This window comes from Bos javanicus, chromosome 12 (assembly GCF_032452875.1).
Source record: "Bos javanicus breed banteng chromosome 12, ARS-OSU_banteng_1.0, whole genome shotgun sequence".
Classification (NCBI taxonomy): Eukaryota; Metazoa; Chordata; class Mammalia; order Artiodactyla; family Bovidae; genus Bos; species Bos javanicus.
Window position 1 is genome coordinate 25,161,654 of NC_083879.1, and position 17,139 is coordinate 25,178,792.

Consider the following 17,139-nt stretch of genomic DNA (forward strand, 5'->3'; position numbering starts at 1 on the left):
TTTTACTGAAGAAATATGGGGGGAAAATTATTTTGTTGTCAACAGAATATGAAGTATGGAAACTTCTGGCATTCAGATTAAAATTTCTGTTGATTTCATGCAAAGACCAAAACAGTAGTGAGGAAGAAACACTGCAAAAATAAAAAAGAGAGAGAGAGAGCATCCCACTGGAAGAAATAAAAGGAGAAAAGCTTCTGAAGCTGGAGGAACAGGGCCAGGCATGTCCCCTAGATATGAGGCGTATAATGTTCCTCTTTCCTTCTAATAAACTGCAATCTGTTGAGGACTGACCATCTGTCAGCTCAACAATAACAGTGATCTTTATGTGATAAATAAAATGCAAATTCTAACTGATTTGAGTAAATTAATCATCTGTTACAGTGTATTCTAAGGTGTTTCAGGGTGGAACTCATTTAAACATATCCATTTAAATTCTGATTTAAATCATTGATCAAAAAGACTTTGTTTAATCTTTTTTTTTTTTTTTCCTATGAGCTGTAAATCACCTCTCTCTTCATTTTCCACTTTAAAAGTGCACTTTTGGGGAAAAATAAGGATCTGAATTATGTAAAACCAAAATTGCACACCAAAAATTTTTTTTCTGAACATTCCTATGTTCCTTTGGGAGAAGAAAAGCATACATTACATATTATCTTTGGAAAAAGCATAATTTAATACTTGAAGTTTATTATGTTCTGTGTATAATAATTATTTTCCTATTATGAAATATTGTTTTTCAGAACAGAAATAGGCATAGTTCCAAATTCTGATTTCCTTAGTAGCTTTCTAGATATGCCTCTAAAATACCTCAAATCTAGCCCCCAATACTATCTTTAATTTAACTTATTTGTAGAAAATTTTGAAAGTTTGAATGAGGGCTTCCCTGGTGGCTCAGTGGTAAAGAATCCGCCTGCCAGTGCAGGAGACATAGGTTCAATCCCTGGCGCAGGCAGATCCCACATGCTGCGGGACTAAGCCCATGCACCGCAACCACTGGGCTGTGCTCCAGAGCCCGGAAGCCACAGCTGCTGAGCCCACGTGCCACAACTACTGAAGCCCCACCAAAGCCCAGCTGCTCTAGAGCCCATGCTCTGGAGCAAGAAAAGCCACCAGAATGAGAAGCCAGTGCAGTGCAACTAGAGAAGAGCCCACGCAGCAATGAAAACCCAGCACAGCCGAATACGTAAGTAAATAAAATTTGTTTTAAAGGTTTGAATGAATATATTCTTGCATGCAATGCCTTACCATGATGTTTGAATTGTAATTTATAAATTAATTATATTTTTGCAGTTGTTAGGATGTGTTTTGCAAAATACATATATATATGTATATATTACCAAACATTTTAGTTTATGTTTTTGTAGTTGAGTCTTAAAAATTAACCTGATATTTATCCACGTTGAGTCTCTATGTAAGTATTTTTTAGAACGTATTTAGAATGAAGGTGGAATAATGATTGCTATTTTCTTTCTGACAATCTCTCAGACTTCTGTTAAGCTATAAGTAAGCTGAGTCTGGACTCATGGAAAGGCTCTTGGCTGAGAATCAGAACTATACCTAAAACCATAAAGTTTTATTGCCCCTTCCTGTTTGTGTATTAGTCTCATCATTTTTCATCAAATATTTATTAGGCACCTACTGTGTGCCAGGAACTTGTTAGGTATTGGGTTTGCAACAGGTCAAAGAGCAATGTGAGTTCCTGTCCTCAGAATTTCTTAATCTACTCTCTTCTAATAGTGGCTGTGAATCAATCCTACCCATTATCTTAAATTCTCTACTGAACTCTAGATTTGAAGCAGTGATCTTTTCAAATACCTTTGCTTTTGCACAAGGGCCCAAGCTCCTCTGTCCAGAGCACAGGTCACCCGTTATGACTCAGTCATAGATTTGGTGCTGACAACTCTATTCAATTCTGTGTTATTGCTCAACCAGTGTCTAAGGATTAAAGGATCTTTATGAAAATTATATGTTTATCTCTCGAGCTCTAGATGGCTGAATATTACCTTATGGGAACATGTACTCCTCAACAATGGAAATATTGAAAAGGCAATTAAAATTTAATAAAACTGCCAAGCCAATGAGATTGATATCTTTAGAGATAATTTCCCTTGCTAGTTTTTAGAAATGATATAAAAGTCATTTCAAACATCCTCAAAGCTTTTCAAATTAACTTACACTACAGAGATACCATACAGGCTCTAAGAAAAGTAAGAGTATTTAGAGGCTTCAGAGATCTTGTTGTTGTTGTTATTTATTTACTAAGACAAAGAAAAACACTCCAGAAAAAGGACCAGGTTAAAAACAAAATGCATTATCTAAATTTGCTTTTGAAAGAAAATTAAAAGGGCATGTAGGACTGTTTGATATTATTTCTCTTATTTGTGGCGCTTCCCTGATGACTCAGACCGTGAAGAATCTGCTGCAGTGCAAGAGACACAGGTTCAATCCTGGGTTGGGAAGATTCGCTGGAGAAGGAAATGGTAACCCACTCTAGTATTCTTGCCTGGAGAATCCCATGGACAGAGGAGCCTGGTGGGCTATAGTCCCTGGGGTCACAAAGAATCGGATGCGACTGAGCAGCAGACATTCTTACTTGTATTGTTTTCTTGAAATCCCAAAGTCATACAATGAACAAAAGGGTCAGCTGAGCGAACACATATATTTGAGATAAGCTACTGCTCAGCAATGGAGCGGATAGCATCTCTCTCATTTTTGTTTTAACAATGATTTAATGAATGTGCTTATTATTGCATTTCACAAAAACATCATAGTTACCTACTAAGAATCAAAAATAAGGGATCCAAGATGGTTAGGATAGTCTGCTTCTGGCAAGAAGGCAGACAGATATTTTTAAATCCTCCTGTAACAGAACACCTAGATACCAGATAAATTTCACAAAACTGTGTAAAACGTGTATCTGAGATTATATGAACGTGAGAGAGGACTAATATGTGAAAGCTTGTCTGGCTACAGGCTTCAGCTGACCTCAAGACATCTGAACAGCATAGAACTAGAGCCTTGTTTGTTTAACCATCATCATCGTTATTCCATGCTGCTGCTGCTGCTAAGTCACTTCAGCCATATCCAATTCTTTGTGACCCCATGGACTGTAGCCCACCAGACTCCTGTGTCCATGGGATTCTCTGGGCAAGAATACTGGAGTGGGCTTGCCATTTCCTTCGCCAGGGGATCTTCCCAACCTAGGGATCGAACCCAGGTCTCCCACATCGCAGGCAGATTCTTTACCATCTGTCACCAGGGAAGCCCTATTATTTCATAGCATTCACTTATTAATAAGCACCCTGACAATCTACATGTGTTTCAGCTTTCATGTTTACAGAGGAGGAGCTTTTTGCCCAGATTATGTTAGGAATTCCCATTGACTCCCTGGTGAGTTCTATGAATATTGAAGTGGAGAAGCCATCTCCTGGGACTGACTGTCTGCTCCCAACTTTCCTTTGGCTCAATATGAATGAGTTAGTGGTTCCCCAAAGTAAATCTAGACTAGATATCCTTAGGAGATGTTCTGATTAAACTACTGCTGGACTAGAAACTAGATGGAGAATTCCCAGAATACTTACATGAAAAGTGACTGGCTTTCTTTCATTTAATAGCAATGTGCAAAAAATAAGTCTCAACATTTAAAAAGCATACTTTCACTAATCTATTGGCAAGAATGGAATTTGTATGAAACACAACAAATTTTTGGCCACCTGATGCAAAGAAATAACTCACTGGAAAAGACCCTGATACTGGGAAAAATTGAAGGCAGGAGGAAAAGGGGAAAACAGGATGAGATGGTTGGATGGCATCAACTGACTGACTCGATGGACATGAGTTTGAGCAATGTCCAGGAGTTGGTGATGGACAGGGAAGCCTGGCGTGCTGCAATCCATGGGGTCGCAAAGAGTCAGACACGACTGAGCGATTGAACTCAACTGACGTGAACTGACCACACAATTCATGTTAGCTGGAACTTGTACTAAATAACCTTTAAGCTCCAATCAGTTCCTTTTTAGTGGAATTCTTTTCAAGGAAAAATATGTGTTGGCTTCTCATGATCTAAGCTGACAGTTCTACTGTGAACTACTCTTGATGCATACATACATATTCATAGATCAAAGCCAATTTCCTTTAACAACATATAAAAAGATAGATTTTTAGGGTGCTAACTGAATGCTTCAATCTGAGTAATGATTTTCATTAGTAAGTTCCAAATTGCACTATTAGTCTTTTGGCTATCATGTTAGAATAAACACTGTATCTGTATTATCCTATAATAAAACTCTTGTTAGAATTTCATTATATATCTCAACTTGTATCATATGTCAACTAACTTGTATTTTTGTTCTTTATCAAAAATCGCTAAGAAAATTATTACCAGACTTTATATGGTTAACTCATAATTCCTGATTTCTTTATATGTTTAATATGAAATGGTCCAGGAGGTGTTTCCACTGTCAAAGATGATAATTCCTTTCAGTGATATAGCACATACTAGAAAATTAACTATTCCTCCACAAAAACACTTCAAATATAGTAAAAAGAACCATAGGTTTTTTGTTTGTTTTTCTTTATTTTAAAGACAGTTCTGCAGATTTATAGTTTAATATTGGAAGATTAATAAGCCTTTTACAATGTATACTCTGTGCGTGTGTGTGTGTGCACACGCTTAGTCGTGTCCAACTGTTTGTGACCCCATGGACTATAGCCCACCAGGCTCCTCTGTCCATGACATTCTCCAGGCAAGAATACTGGAGTGGGTTGCCATTTCCAACTCCATGGGATCTTCCTGGTCCAGGGATCGAACCCACGTCTCCTGAGTCTCCTGCATTGCGGGCAGATTCTTTACCACTGAGCCATGTATACTGTGCTGATACTTTATTTTTGTTTATTTTATTTATTTGGGTGCTGGGGCCTAGTTGCAGCATGTGGGATTTCTAGTTGAGTCACGTGAACTCTTAGTTGCTGCATGTGGGACTAGTTCCCTGACCAGATATCAAACCTGAGCCTCCTGCCTTGGGAGCATGGAGTCTTGGCCACTGGACTGCCAGGGAAGTCCCCAGAACTTTAGGTTTTTAATGACCGTTCTGGAATAAGAAGAAAGCCCTCGACTTGAACAAAGCAGAATTAGAATCCAGGCACCAGCAGACATTGGCCCTGTCTCCTGGGAAAAGGGAGAAAACTGGGAAACTTTGTATTCTGATTCTTGCTCTGGGTCAAAGAGTAATATAAAAATTGGAAATTCTTACCTGAGAAATTTTAACTGTGGCCCTTTCACTTGGAATTGTGTTTCAAATCATACTACCTCCATTATCCAGGCCTTCTATAGGAAAATATACCCTCATGTCAGAATTTAGGATTCCCCAGATCAGCCAAATGTGAGCTCCCAGTATTATTACCAAGCCTCCCAAGTCAGTCCCTGACCAGGGTCTGCCTGCCCGGTGTTGTTGGAGCCAATGGAACAAGACTGACTTAGATTCAGAAGCAAAGGAAAGCTTTCTTCTTTGACCAAAGGAAGAAGAGGCAGAAGCTTGGGCTGTAGAGGACACACTCTCCCTGACAGGCCGTGGGCAGACTGCTTTATAGGGATCTCAGGAAGAGGTTCAGGGGGGTGATGCAGCTGTTCTGTGCAGGCCGCCATCACAGTGCAGGGGTGCATCCTCTCTGCACCTGCCCCTCCCCGTGCCACCCCCGCCATCTTGGCTAGAGTGTCCCAAAGTGCGTGTCTGCCCACAGAGCTGAGGTGCCTGCACAGCCATTCCCCCAGGGAACTTGGGTCTGATGTGCCAAGCTCAAGGCTAACGCATGTAGCACCTAAGAGCAAGTGACACTAGACTGAGCACAATAAAAAAAAAAAAAAAAGGTTAGACTTTATCACCCAGGTTCTGATTTTATTCCCCAGGAATTATTTAATGGACTTTGCCAGTGACACCAACATAAAACGGCAAAAATTTTAAAAAATGGTGAAATGACTTACCATGAGCAAAAAGTCATGGCTGAATAAGATGCCAAAGAATTTCCGTATTGAAATTATCTCATGGATAATGTAAAATAAATGTTTATAGAAGCCAGCCATCAGTTTCCATGTGACTCCTCTAAAGGTGTCAAAAATATGAGTAAACAATAGCAGAGTATCATAAATGACCAGGATATTTGGAAAAGAACCAAAAATAACTTCTAAAATTAAAAATTTTGTCATTGAAGGCAGCAACCTAAGTGTCCATGGATAGATGAATGAATGGATAAAGAAGGTGTGGTACACATTTGTGTGTGTGTGTGTGTGTGTGTGTGTGTGTGTGTGTGTGCATGCGTAATGGCGTGTTATCCAACCATAAAAAAGAAGGAAATCTTGCTATTTGTGGCAGCATGGAACTTGAAGGCATTATGCTGAGTGAAATAAGTCAGGCAGAGAAAGACAAATACTGTATGATCTTATTTCTATGTGGAATATTTTTTTTAATGAACTTGAATACAGAGAATAGATTGGTGGATGCCAGAAATGGGGGTAGGGAGTAGGTGAAAGAATAAAGGGGGTCAAAATGTATAAATGTATAAAGTAAGTAATATGGATGTAATAAATAGCATGGTGACTATAGTTAATAACACTGCATTGTATATTTTAAAGTTGCTCAGAGAGTAAATCTTAAAAGTTTTCATCACAAGAAAGATATATTCACAGATGATTTATTGAGGTCAAAGACAGAACTGAAGAAATTACACATGATATAGCACAAAGAGAAAAATAAGAGAGATCAGAATCATAGAGGATAAGACAAAAAATTGAATATAAAAAAATTGAATATTACATGGAGTTCCTGAAAGAGAATAGGCATAATAGGGCAGAAACGATATTCTAAAATATAAGAGTTAGGGAACTGAATTGTTCACTTCAAATGGTTAATTTTTCTGTATGAATTTCATCTCAATAAATTATTTTAATATTATTTATTAACACATATTATTTCTTATACATATTACACATATAAGGAATTTAATATATATGATACATATCTTAGGGCTTCTCTGGTGGCTCAGCAGAAAAGAATCTGCCTGCCAATGCAGGAGACACATGTTCAATCCCTGGATTGGGAAGATCCCCTGGAGAAGGAAATGGCAACCCACTCCAGTGTTGTTACCTGGAAAATCCCATGGACAGAGGAGCCTGGCGGGAAACAGTCAGATATGACTTAATGACTAAGCACACACACACACATATGTTTATCAGATTAATAAAGCACGATATATCCCACGTAGGATAAGTAGAAAGAAATGTACAATGAGAGAAAACAGAAGCATTGACAATCAACTGAAGTCTTAATAGAAGCCAGAATTGTGTGAAAAATATCATATCCTCAAGATGCTGGGAGACAATCACATCAAAGTAGAGTACTTTATCTAGCTAAAATGTGACTCAGGAGTGTGAACAAAAGAAAGACATTTTCCTTTACTTAAGAAATAAGTAAAATTATTCCACAAGGAAAAACTGAGATAAAAGAATGAATAGCAAAGAAATTTGCAAATATGGATAAATCTATACAAATATTATAATTTAGGGAATGACATTTGGCAGGGTTATCAAAGCATTTAATCTACTTCATAAATTTCTCCTCCATCACATTCCTTTCTCCTGTTATGTGATCAGTCCTTGGCTTCATCATTCAAAGATTTTTAACACGTGGCCTTTCTCCGCACCCGCCCCCCTTTTTTTTGTCTCTTTCAGTACTGTAGGCTGCAAATTTATAAATGTAAGACTTTTATTCATGTTTTCAGCAACCATTCATTGAGTACTTGCTTTTCACCAGGGATTGTGCCAGGCACTGGAAATAACCAAACAGCTTACTGTCTGGACAGGTAGACGAATAAGGACAGGAAATACCATGTTAGAGATGCTGTCACCAACATATCCTAGACCCTTAGGAGAACAAAGGAGGGAGTAATTGATTATGAAACCTGAGGAGATTGGTGACAACTTAATAGAAAATGTATTTCCAAGCCAGCAAGGGAATCAAGGGCATTCCAGGCAGAAGGATACATGTGTGTTCAGAGAGGATTGGAGTGAAATCATATAACATATTAGAGGAACTGCAAAAAAATTTCACATGGCCTTAGCATGAAAAAAAGAGGGGCTGGGGCCACCACTAAAGACAGGGCTGGTGAGAAAGGCAAGGGTCAGCTCAGGAGGCAATTGGTCTGCCATAACTAAGAAGCTTGTGTGCACGTTCAGTCACTTGGTCGTGTTCAACTCTTTGTGACCCCATGGACTATAGCTCTCCAGTCTCCTCTGTCTTTAGGATTTTCCAGACAAGGAAATGGAGCGGGTAGCCATTTCCTTCTCCAGGGGATCTTCCTACCCAGGGATCAAACTTGGGTGTCCTACATTGGCAGGTGGATTTTTTTTTTTTTTTTTTTTTTTACCACTGCACCACCTGGGAAGCCCATGAACAGCAGGGAATTACTGAGTGTTTTTAAGCTGGGCAGTTACATGGTTAGATTTGCCTTTAGATACATTTCATGCCATCTATGTGGTAGGTAAATCATAAGATGGGATTTCCAGTCGAACACTTAGATACAATTGAATGTCAGTCTGTAGAGCTGTCCAAGAAAATGTCTGAAAAGTTAGAGATAAGATGAGAAAATATGGTCATCCAACACGTAAAATGTAGAGAGTTAATAAAATGATAAAGAGATCAGTCAGCCTCAAAATATTTTAAATATATATCATCAGCCAAATGAGCTGACTAGAGATGTGATGTGTCAAGGACCAGACAGCCCTTCAGCTACCTGAGATGACAGTGGGTTGATGAAGAGGATCTGATGCCTAGACAGATTTGTCTCCTGTCGCATAGAGCATTCATTGTTAGTCAACCCCTCATTCCCTTTGTTCCACCTCTGCTGTCAGCCTCATATTCATTCCTCGGAGTGGATTCCAGGACAGAGTGCCCTTAACAAGTGGCAGGTACCAAAGTATCCTGAGTTATTGCTCCCAATATAAATTAATACCTTAATTTTCAGGTTTATGAGTCTCACTTTTGGTTTGAATAAATCAACCCCCGAGAATTCCCTCAACTTCAAACCCACTGGTAATATTTATTTTCCTCAGCCTAAGAAAGCTGGTGACTATGGATTCATCCAAGATAATTCTCACCCACCAGCAAGTTTTTCCTTGGCAATTTTTCTATTGCAATAACAGCTATGATTATCTAATGTCCTAAGAAGCATCCATCCTCCTCTGAGATCCTCCAAGCTACATCCAACTCAACATGAAGAAAAGCTTAAAGAGATGAATCTCTGAATTTCTGTTCCTAAAGTGCTTAGTCATTCAGTTGAGTCCAACTGTTTGAGACCCCATGGACTGTAGCCCTCCAGGCTCCACCGTCCTTGGGATTTTCCAGGCAAGAATACTGGAGTGGATTGCCATTTCCTTCTCCAGGGGATCTTTCTGACCCAGGGATCGAACCCTCGTCCCTGCATCTCCTGCATTGGTAGATGGATTCTTTATCCGCTGAGCCCTTGGGGAAGTATCGTGCTCAAGTTTTAACTGATTGAACAGCTAGTTTCCTTTTACCCAAGGAACCAATGGTGACATTTTATAACACACTGGGAGATTTTTATAAATTTGTATTTTGGATCTATGGGCTTTGGATCTGAGGGCTTTAAAATAATACAATGCTAAAATACATTAGCATTCCACATATTTTAATAACATGTTAATGAGGCAGTTTTAGATTTCCGTTGACTTATACCTTAAAAACTTTAATATTACTTTTAAATTTTCTCAAATTCGTCATATTATAGCCAAAAACAGATTTTAAAATAATTGGAAGCATTTCAAACACCATTGGTCAACCTCCCAGAAGAAGTTGTGATCTTTATGTGTAATTACATTTCTATAGTTAAATTCACATTTCTTTTTAGTTATGTTACAAGATATTTATAGTATCAATTATCAGCTTTGGACTGTACTTGAATCTTGTCACTTTTTAAAGTTGTTAATGAGCATGATATTCTGTAAAAACCAACACTTACATAATCACTGTACTATTGTCTTTCATCCTGAAATCATCACCTACTTGCCATCACGTTCTTTTATTTCTTTTCTTATTTCACAGCTATAGTATTAATTAGCAAATAGCAGCTTCAACTCTGGTCAATACTTCATTGTCCTTTAATTCCTTCTCCAATCCATACCATTTTCAATACTGACTCCCTTACCTACGTGTCCCTTTGTTCCATTCAGTTAACATCCACCCTCATATTTCCAAACTGGGGCAACTGCCGTTGACTTTAAGAACTGTTGGCATACTGCAATAGTGAGAACAATTTTTTTTTTTTCTGGCGATATCTGAACATGTTGTGGTTTTAGTAGAAGAAAAAGGATATTTTTCCTGCTCCAACCACATCTTATGGTGATTTCTTACTCACTTTTGAACCCTTGGCTCCCCCATAGGACAGGGCTTGATTATAGAGAAGCAGAGATGATATAAGAGCAAGCAGTGTGAAGTTCCATTCAATAGCAAGCATTTATTGAGCCCCTTCTGTGCAGCTTTGTCCTAGCATTCTGGGCGGTGGAGATGTTAGCTTCTCTTTTTTTAAGATCAAGGACAGACCCACCCCCACCCCCACCCCCACCCAACTCACATCCTTGATTATAACTGATAAGAGTTTCAGGAGAATCTTCAGCTGAGAAGAAATTGCAGCACAAGCAGTACCTGCCATTTGCAGCAACATGAATGAATCTAGCAGATGTTATGTTAAGTGAAACTAGCCAGATAAAGACAAATACTGTACCATCTCACTTATAAATGTAGAACCTTTAAAAAAAAAAAAGTTGAACTCACAGAAACAGACAGTAGGATGGTGGTTACCAAGAACTGATGAATTGGGGAGATAGGGAAATGCTGGTCAAAGGTACAAACCTTCAGTTACAAAATAAATAAGCTCTGGGGACTGAATGTACAGCATGGTGATTGAGTTAATAATACAGCATTATGTAACTGAACTTTCCTAAGAGAATAGATTTTAAGCGTTCTTACCAAAAAAAAATGCAGTTATATGAGGCAATAGATGTGTAAATTAACCTGCTTGTGAATTATGTTGTTCATTCAGGCTTCCCTGAACATCACCATCTCCTGGAGCTTGCTCAAACTCATGTCCATTGAGTCAGTGATGCCATCCAACCATCTCATCCTCTGTCGTCCCCTTCTCCTCCTGCCTTCAGTCTTTACCAGCATCAGGGTCTTTTCTAATGAACTGGCTCCTCACATCAGTTGACCAAAGCATTGGAGCTTCAGCTTCAGCATCAGCCCTTCCAATGAATGTTCAGGACTGATTTCCTTTAGGACGGACTGGTTTGATCTCCTTGCAGTCCAAGGGACTCTCAAGAGTCTTCTCCAACACTACAGTTCAAAAGCATCAATTCTTCAGTGCTCAGCTTTCTTCACAGTCCAACTCTCATATCCATACATGACCACTGGAAAAATCATAGCTTTGACTATGCAGACTTTGTTGGCAAAGTAGTGTCTCTGCTTTTTAATATGCTGTCTAGGTTTGTCATAGCTTTTCTTCCAAGGAGCAAGTGTCTTTTAATTTCATAGCTGCAGTCACTATCTGCAGTGATTCTGGAGCCCAAGAAAATAGTCTTGTCACTGTTTCCATTGTTTCCCCATCTATTTGCCATGAAGTGATGGGACCAGAGACCATGATCTTCGTTTTTTCAATGTTGAGTTTTAAGCCAGCTTTTTCACTCTCCTCTTTCACCTTCATCAAGAGGCTCTTTAGTTCCTTTTTGCTTTCTGCCATAGGTTTGTAAAGTATACCTATGTCAAATAATTATGTTGTTCATTTTGAATATGTATAATTTATTGTCAGTCATACCTCAGTAAAGCTGAAAAGTAAAGAGTAATGAAGCTCTTCTGATTGGGGTGAGATTTTGATAGACCCACAGAACTAGATATATGGCATTAACTATTAATATGGGTATCATCTTTCTAGATTTTACAAAACATCTTCATTTTTTCTCCATTTGAGATGTTCTCGGACTTAAATAGACTGGGACTTAATATGAGACCTGAGAATATGGTAGGCTGAATAATGATGCTCCAAAGATGCCCACAGCATAATCCCTGGAACCTGTGAATAATAAAAGAGACCTTACATGGTATAAGGACCTCGTGAATATGATTAAGGTAAAGATTTTGAGATGGAGAGATTATCCTAGATTATCTGGGTGAGCCCAGTGAAATCACAGAGTTCCTTATAAGAGAAACCAGAAGATGATGAGGATAGTAGAAGATTGGAGTGATTGGGAGGAAATGACTATGAGCCAAGGCATGTGGGAAGCCTCTAAAAACTAGAAGAGGCAAGGAGTGGACTGTCCCCTGGAGGTACCAGAGAAACCAGCCCTGTGGAGACCTTGATTTTAGCCCTATAAGCCTCATTTTGGACTTTTGAGTTCCAAAACTGTGAGATAATAAATGTATGCTGTTTCAAGCCACTGTATTTGTGATAATTTGTTGTAGCAGCAACATGTTAACTTATAAACCTATGAAATGTTCCTGTTAAGTGTTTTCAGTGCTAGGGTAGGAATGATATTCCTGGTACTCAGTGCCTATGGTGCTTATATTATTACTGTTTTGCAGAAAAATCTCAAAGTTTTTATATCATCAAGTGAAGTGTGAGTGAAAGTCACACAGTTGTGTCCGACTCTTTGCAACCCCATGGACTATACAGTTCATGGAATTCTCCAGGCCAGAATACTGGAGTGGAGAATCCTGAAGCCTTTCCCTTCTCCAGGGGATCTTCCCAACCCAGGGATCAAACCCAGGTCTCCTGCATTGCAGGCAGATTCTTTACCAGAGGAGTCACTAGGGAAGCCCAAGAATACTGGAGTAGGTAGCCTATCCCTTCTCCAAGGGATCTTCCTGATCCAGGAATCAAACTGGGGTCTCCTGCCTTGCAGGCCAATTCTTTACCAGCTGAGCTACTAGGGTACTAGTACCCTACTAGTACTTAGTATAGTAGTACTAGTAGTATTACTTAAAGTATTACTATAGTAGTACTATATACTACTCATATCATCAAAGTTGATCTATCAAGTCCCAGTATTTTCCTGACAAGAATGCAAGATGTCTTTGCAAACTAAAGAAAAGTGAAGTCGCTTAGTCGTGTCCGACTCTTTGCGACCCCATGGACTGTAGCCCACCAGGTTCCTCCATCCATGGAATTTTCCAGGCAAGAGTACTGGAGTGGGTGCCATTTCCTTCTCCAGGGGATCTTCCCAACCCAGGGATCAAATCTGGGTCTCCCTCATTGCAGGCTGACACTTTACTGTCTGAGCCACCAGGGAAACAAATGAATAGCTACAAAGGAAAATTTCTTCTTTTTCAGTTGCCAAATAGGCAATCTCTTTGGGCTTGGGCAAATTTTTAATTACTCCTAGACTAATTAGCATTTCCATATAATAATGATTAGAATTTCATAAAAAATTAAAGAAAAAAAAACTCTCAAGTAGGATGGAATGAACAGATCCTGCAATTATCCTGCTACTCTAAAATCTTATTTCCAGTAGGGACTTTCTTGTTTTACGTAGTTTCACTGAAAGTATAAACAGCTAAAATATACTCTCTGCTGGAGTTTCTAACTAATGGTCCCATTTTTGCCTCTAATAAATCCTAATAAGATAATGATAGATTTGCCTTTTGCTAAAATCCCTTCAGCAAATTTCCAGTTTATGCAACTGAGACCAAAAGAAAATTGAATTTTTTCTGCAAGGAAGACTGTCAAGCTAATTTCTCTAATGCTGTATGAGTCACATAAGCCACAGTTAAAAGATTATATGTATTCAAATTTCAGAATTCTAGTGATTACTTAGGTTTCCTGAGAGTGCTTCAGAAAGAGAAGTAGCAGCCAATTCTATTTTAGGGGACAGACACATTGTATTAGTTTAAAGAAAGTGATTTTTTTTCCCCACAAAACACCAGATGGTCACTACCGAAATCAGAATGATTATATTCTTTGCAGCCAAAGATGGAGAAGCTCTTCTATACAGCCAGCAAAAACAAGACTGGGATCTGACTGTGGCTCAGATCATGAACTCCTTATTGCAAAATTCAGACTTAAATTGAAGAAAGTAGGGAAAACCACTAGGCCATTCAGGTATGACCTAAATCAAATCCCTTATGATTATACAGTGGAAGTGACAAATAGATTCCAGAGATTAGATCTGATAGACAGAGTGCCTGAAGAATTATGCACAGAGGTTTGTGACACTGTATAGGAGGCAGGATCAAGACCATCCCCAAGGAAAAGAAATACAAAAAGGCAAATGGTTGTCTGACAAGGCCTTACAAATAGCTGAGAAAAGACGAGAAGCGAAAGGCAAAGGAGAAAAGGAAAGATATACCCATTTGAATGCAGAGTTCCAAAGAATAGCAAGGAGAGATAAGAAAACCTTCCTCAGCAATCAATGCAAAGAAATAGAGGAAAACAATAGAATGGGAAAGACTAGAGATCTCTTCAAGAAAATTAGAGATACCAAGGGAACATTTCATGCAAAGATGAACACAATAAAGAACAGAAATGGTATGGCCCTAACAGCAGAAAATATTAAGAAGAGATGGCAAGAATATACAGAAGAACTATACAAAAAGATCTTCATGACTCAGATAGCCATGATGCTGTGATCACTCACCTAGAGCCAGACATCCTGGAATGTAAAGTCAAGCGGGCCTTAGGAAGCATCAATACGAACAAAGCTAGTGGAGGTGATGGAATTCCAGTTGAGCTACTTCAAATCCTAAAAGATGATGCTGTGAAAGTGCTGCACTCAACATGTCAGCAAATCTGAAAAACTCAGCAGCGGCCACAGGACTGGAAAAGGTCAGTTTTCATTCCAATCCCAAAGAAAGGTAATGCCAAAGAATGTTCAAACTACCACATAATTTCACTCATTTCACACGCTAACAAAGTAATGCTCAAAATTCTCTAAGCCAGGCTTCAACAGTAGGTGAACCATGAACTTCCAGATATTCAAGCTGGATTTAGCAAAAGCAGAGGAACCAGAGATCAAATTGCCAACATCCGCTGTATCATCGAAAAAGCAAGAGTTCCAGAAAAACATTTACTTTTGCTTTATTGACTACACAATAAAAAGCCTTTGACTGTGTGGATAACAACAAACTGGAAAATTCTGAAAGAGATGGGAATACCAGACCACCTTACCTGCCTCCTGAGAAACCTGTTTGCATGTCAGGAAGCAACAGTTAGAACTGGACATGGAACAACAAATTGGTTCCAAATTGGCAGAGGAGTACATCAAGACTGTATATTGTCACCCTGCTTATTTAACTTATATGCAAAGTACATCATGAGAAATGCCAGGTTGGATGAAACACAAGCCGGCATCAAGATCACTGGGAGAAATATCAATAACCTCAGATACGCAGATGACACCACCCTTATGTGGTGAAAGAAAGCAAAGGAGAACTAAAGAGCATCTTTATGAAAGTGAAAGAGGAGAGTGAAAAAGTTGTCTTAAAACTCAACATTCAGAAAACTAAGTTCATGGCATCCAGTCTCATCACTTCATGGCAAATATATAGGGAAACAATGGAAACAGTGACAGACTTTATTTTGGGGGACTCCAAAGTCACTGCAGATGGTGACTGCAGCCATGAAATTAAAGGACGCTTGCTCCTTGGAAGAAAAGTTATGACCAACTTAGACAGCATATTAAAAAGCAGAGATATTACTTTGCCGACAAAGGTCCATCTAGTCAAAGCTATGGTTTTTCCAGTAGTCACGTATGGATGTGAGATTTGGACAATAAAGCTGAGCACTGAAGCATGGATGCTTTTGAACTCTGGTGTTGGAAAAGACTCTTGAGAGTCCCTTGGACTGCAAGGCGATCCAACCAGTCCATCCTAAAGGAAATCAGTCCTAAATATTCATTGGAAGGACTAATGCTAAAGCTGAAACTCCAATACTTTGACCACCTGATGCAAAGAACCAACTCATTGGAAAAGACCCTGATGCTAGGAAAGATTGAAGGCAGGAGAAAGAAATGACAGAGAATGAGATGGTTGGATGGCATCACTGACTCGATGGACATGAGTTTGAGTAGGCTCTGGGAGATGGTGATGGACAGGGAAGCCTGGAGTGCTGCAGTCCATGAGGTCGGAAAGAGTCAGACACAACTGAGCGACTGAGCTGAACTGATGGTCATTATTCAGGATAGATGTGGGACATTGTCTCAGGAGTCAGAGAAACCTCTTAAAAAAGAGAATAGGGGTCCTCTGTGTTGTTTCAGTGGATAAGACTCTACATTCCAAATGCAGGGGGCCTGGGTTCAATCCCTGACCAGGGAACTAGGTCCCACATGCTACAACTGAGACCCAGCACAGCCAGATAATTTTGTTTGTTTGTTTTTAGGAGAGAAATAGGACTGTTTGTTTGGACTGAGGGTGGAGGAAGGAGGTTCCCACTGTGTCTGGCCTTGTTGACCATCCTCAAACAACTTCTGGAGATTAATGTTTGGGGATGAAAACTAACTCAAAAAGAAATCAATATAAACTCCAAGGATAAAGAAATAAAGAGACTCTCCGACTCACCTCCATAGGTTTGCCACTGTAACCATAGCTTCTAGAACAGTCCTGGACCCGTGGTAGACACTCAGTAGTGTTCTGGAATGAATGCATGAGTGCATGAATAGAAAAGGAGTTGCTTCCTTGAATAGCTTTCTAGTAACTACTTACTGGATCCATGCCAGAGGGCTCTGTACATAGTCTGATACATGAATGAAATAAAAGGTACAAGCAATGAGATGAGAGAATGGGATTGTTGACTCCTTGATATTAGGCAACTTCTTGAATATGATGGGCATAAAAATGCAATAAATAGAAGGAGAGTAGCAGAGGATGAAATGTTTCTGCTTATACCTTCTTGAATCCACACCATCAACCAGAAGTCCATGCCCAGAACACAGAATACCTTGGCTGCCAAAAGTTCAGAGTCCTAACAAAGCCTAACATTTGGAGCTCAGTGAGGCATCTCCCTGATGAATTATGATGAATTATGAAAGACAAAAACTGAATTTAAAATAGATCTGCCCAAGAGGATGGTAGAGTTATTGAATCTTGA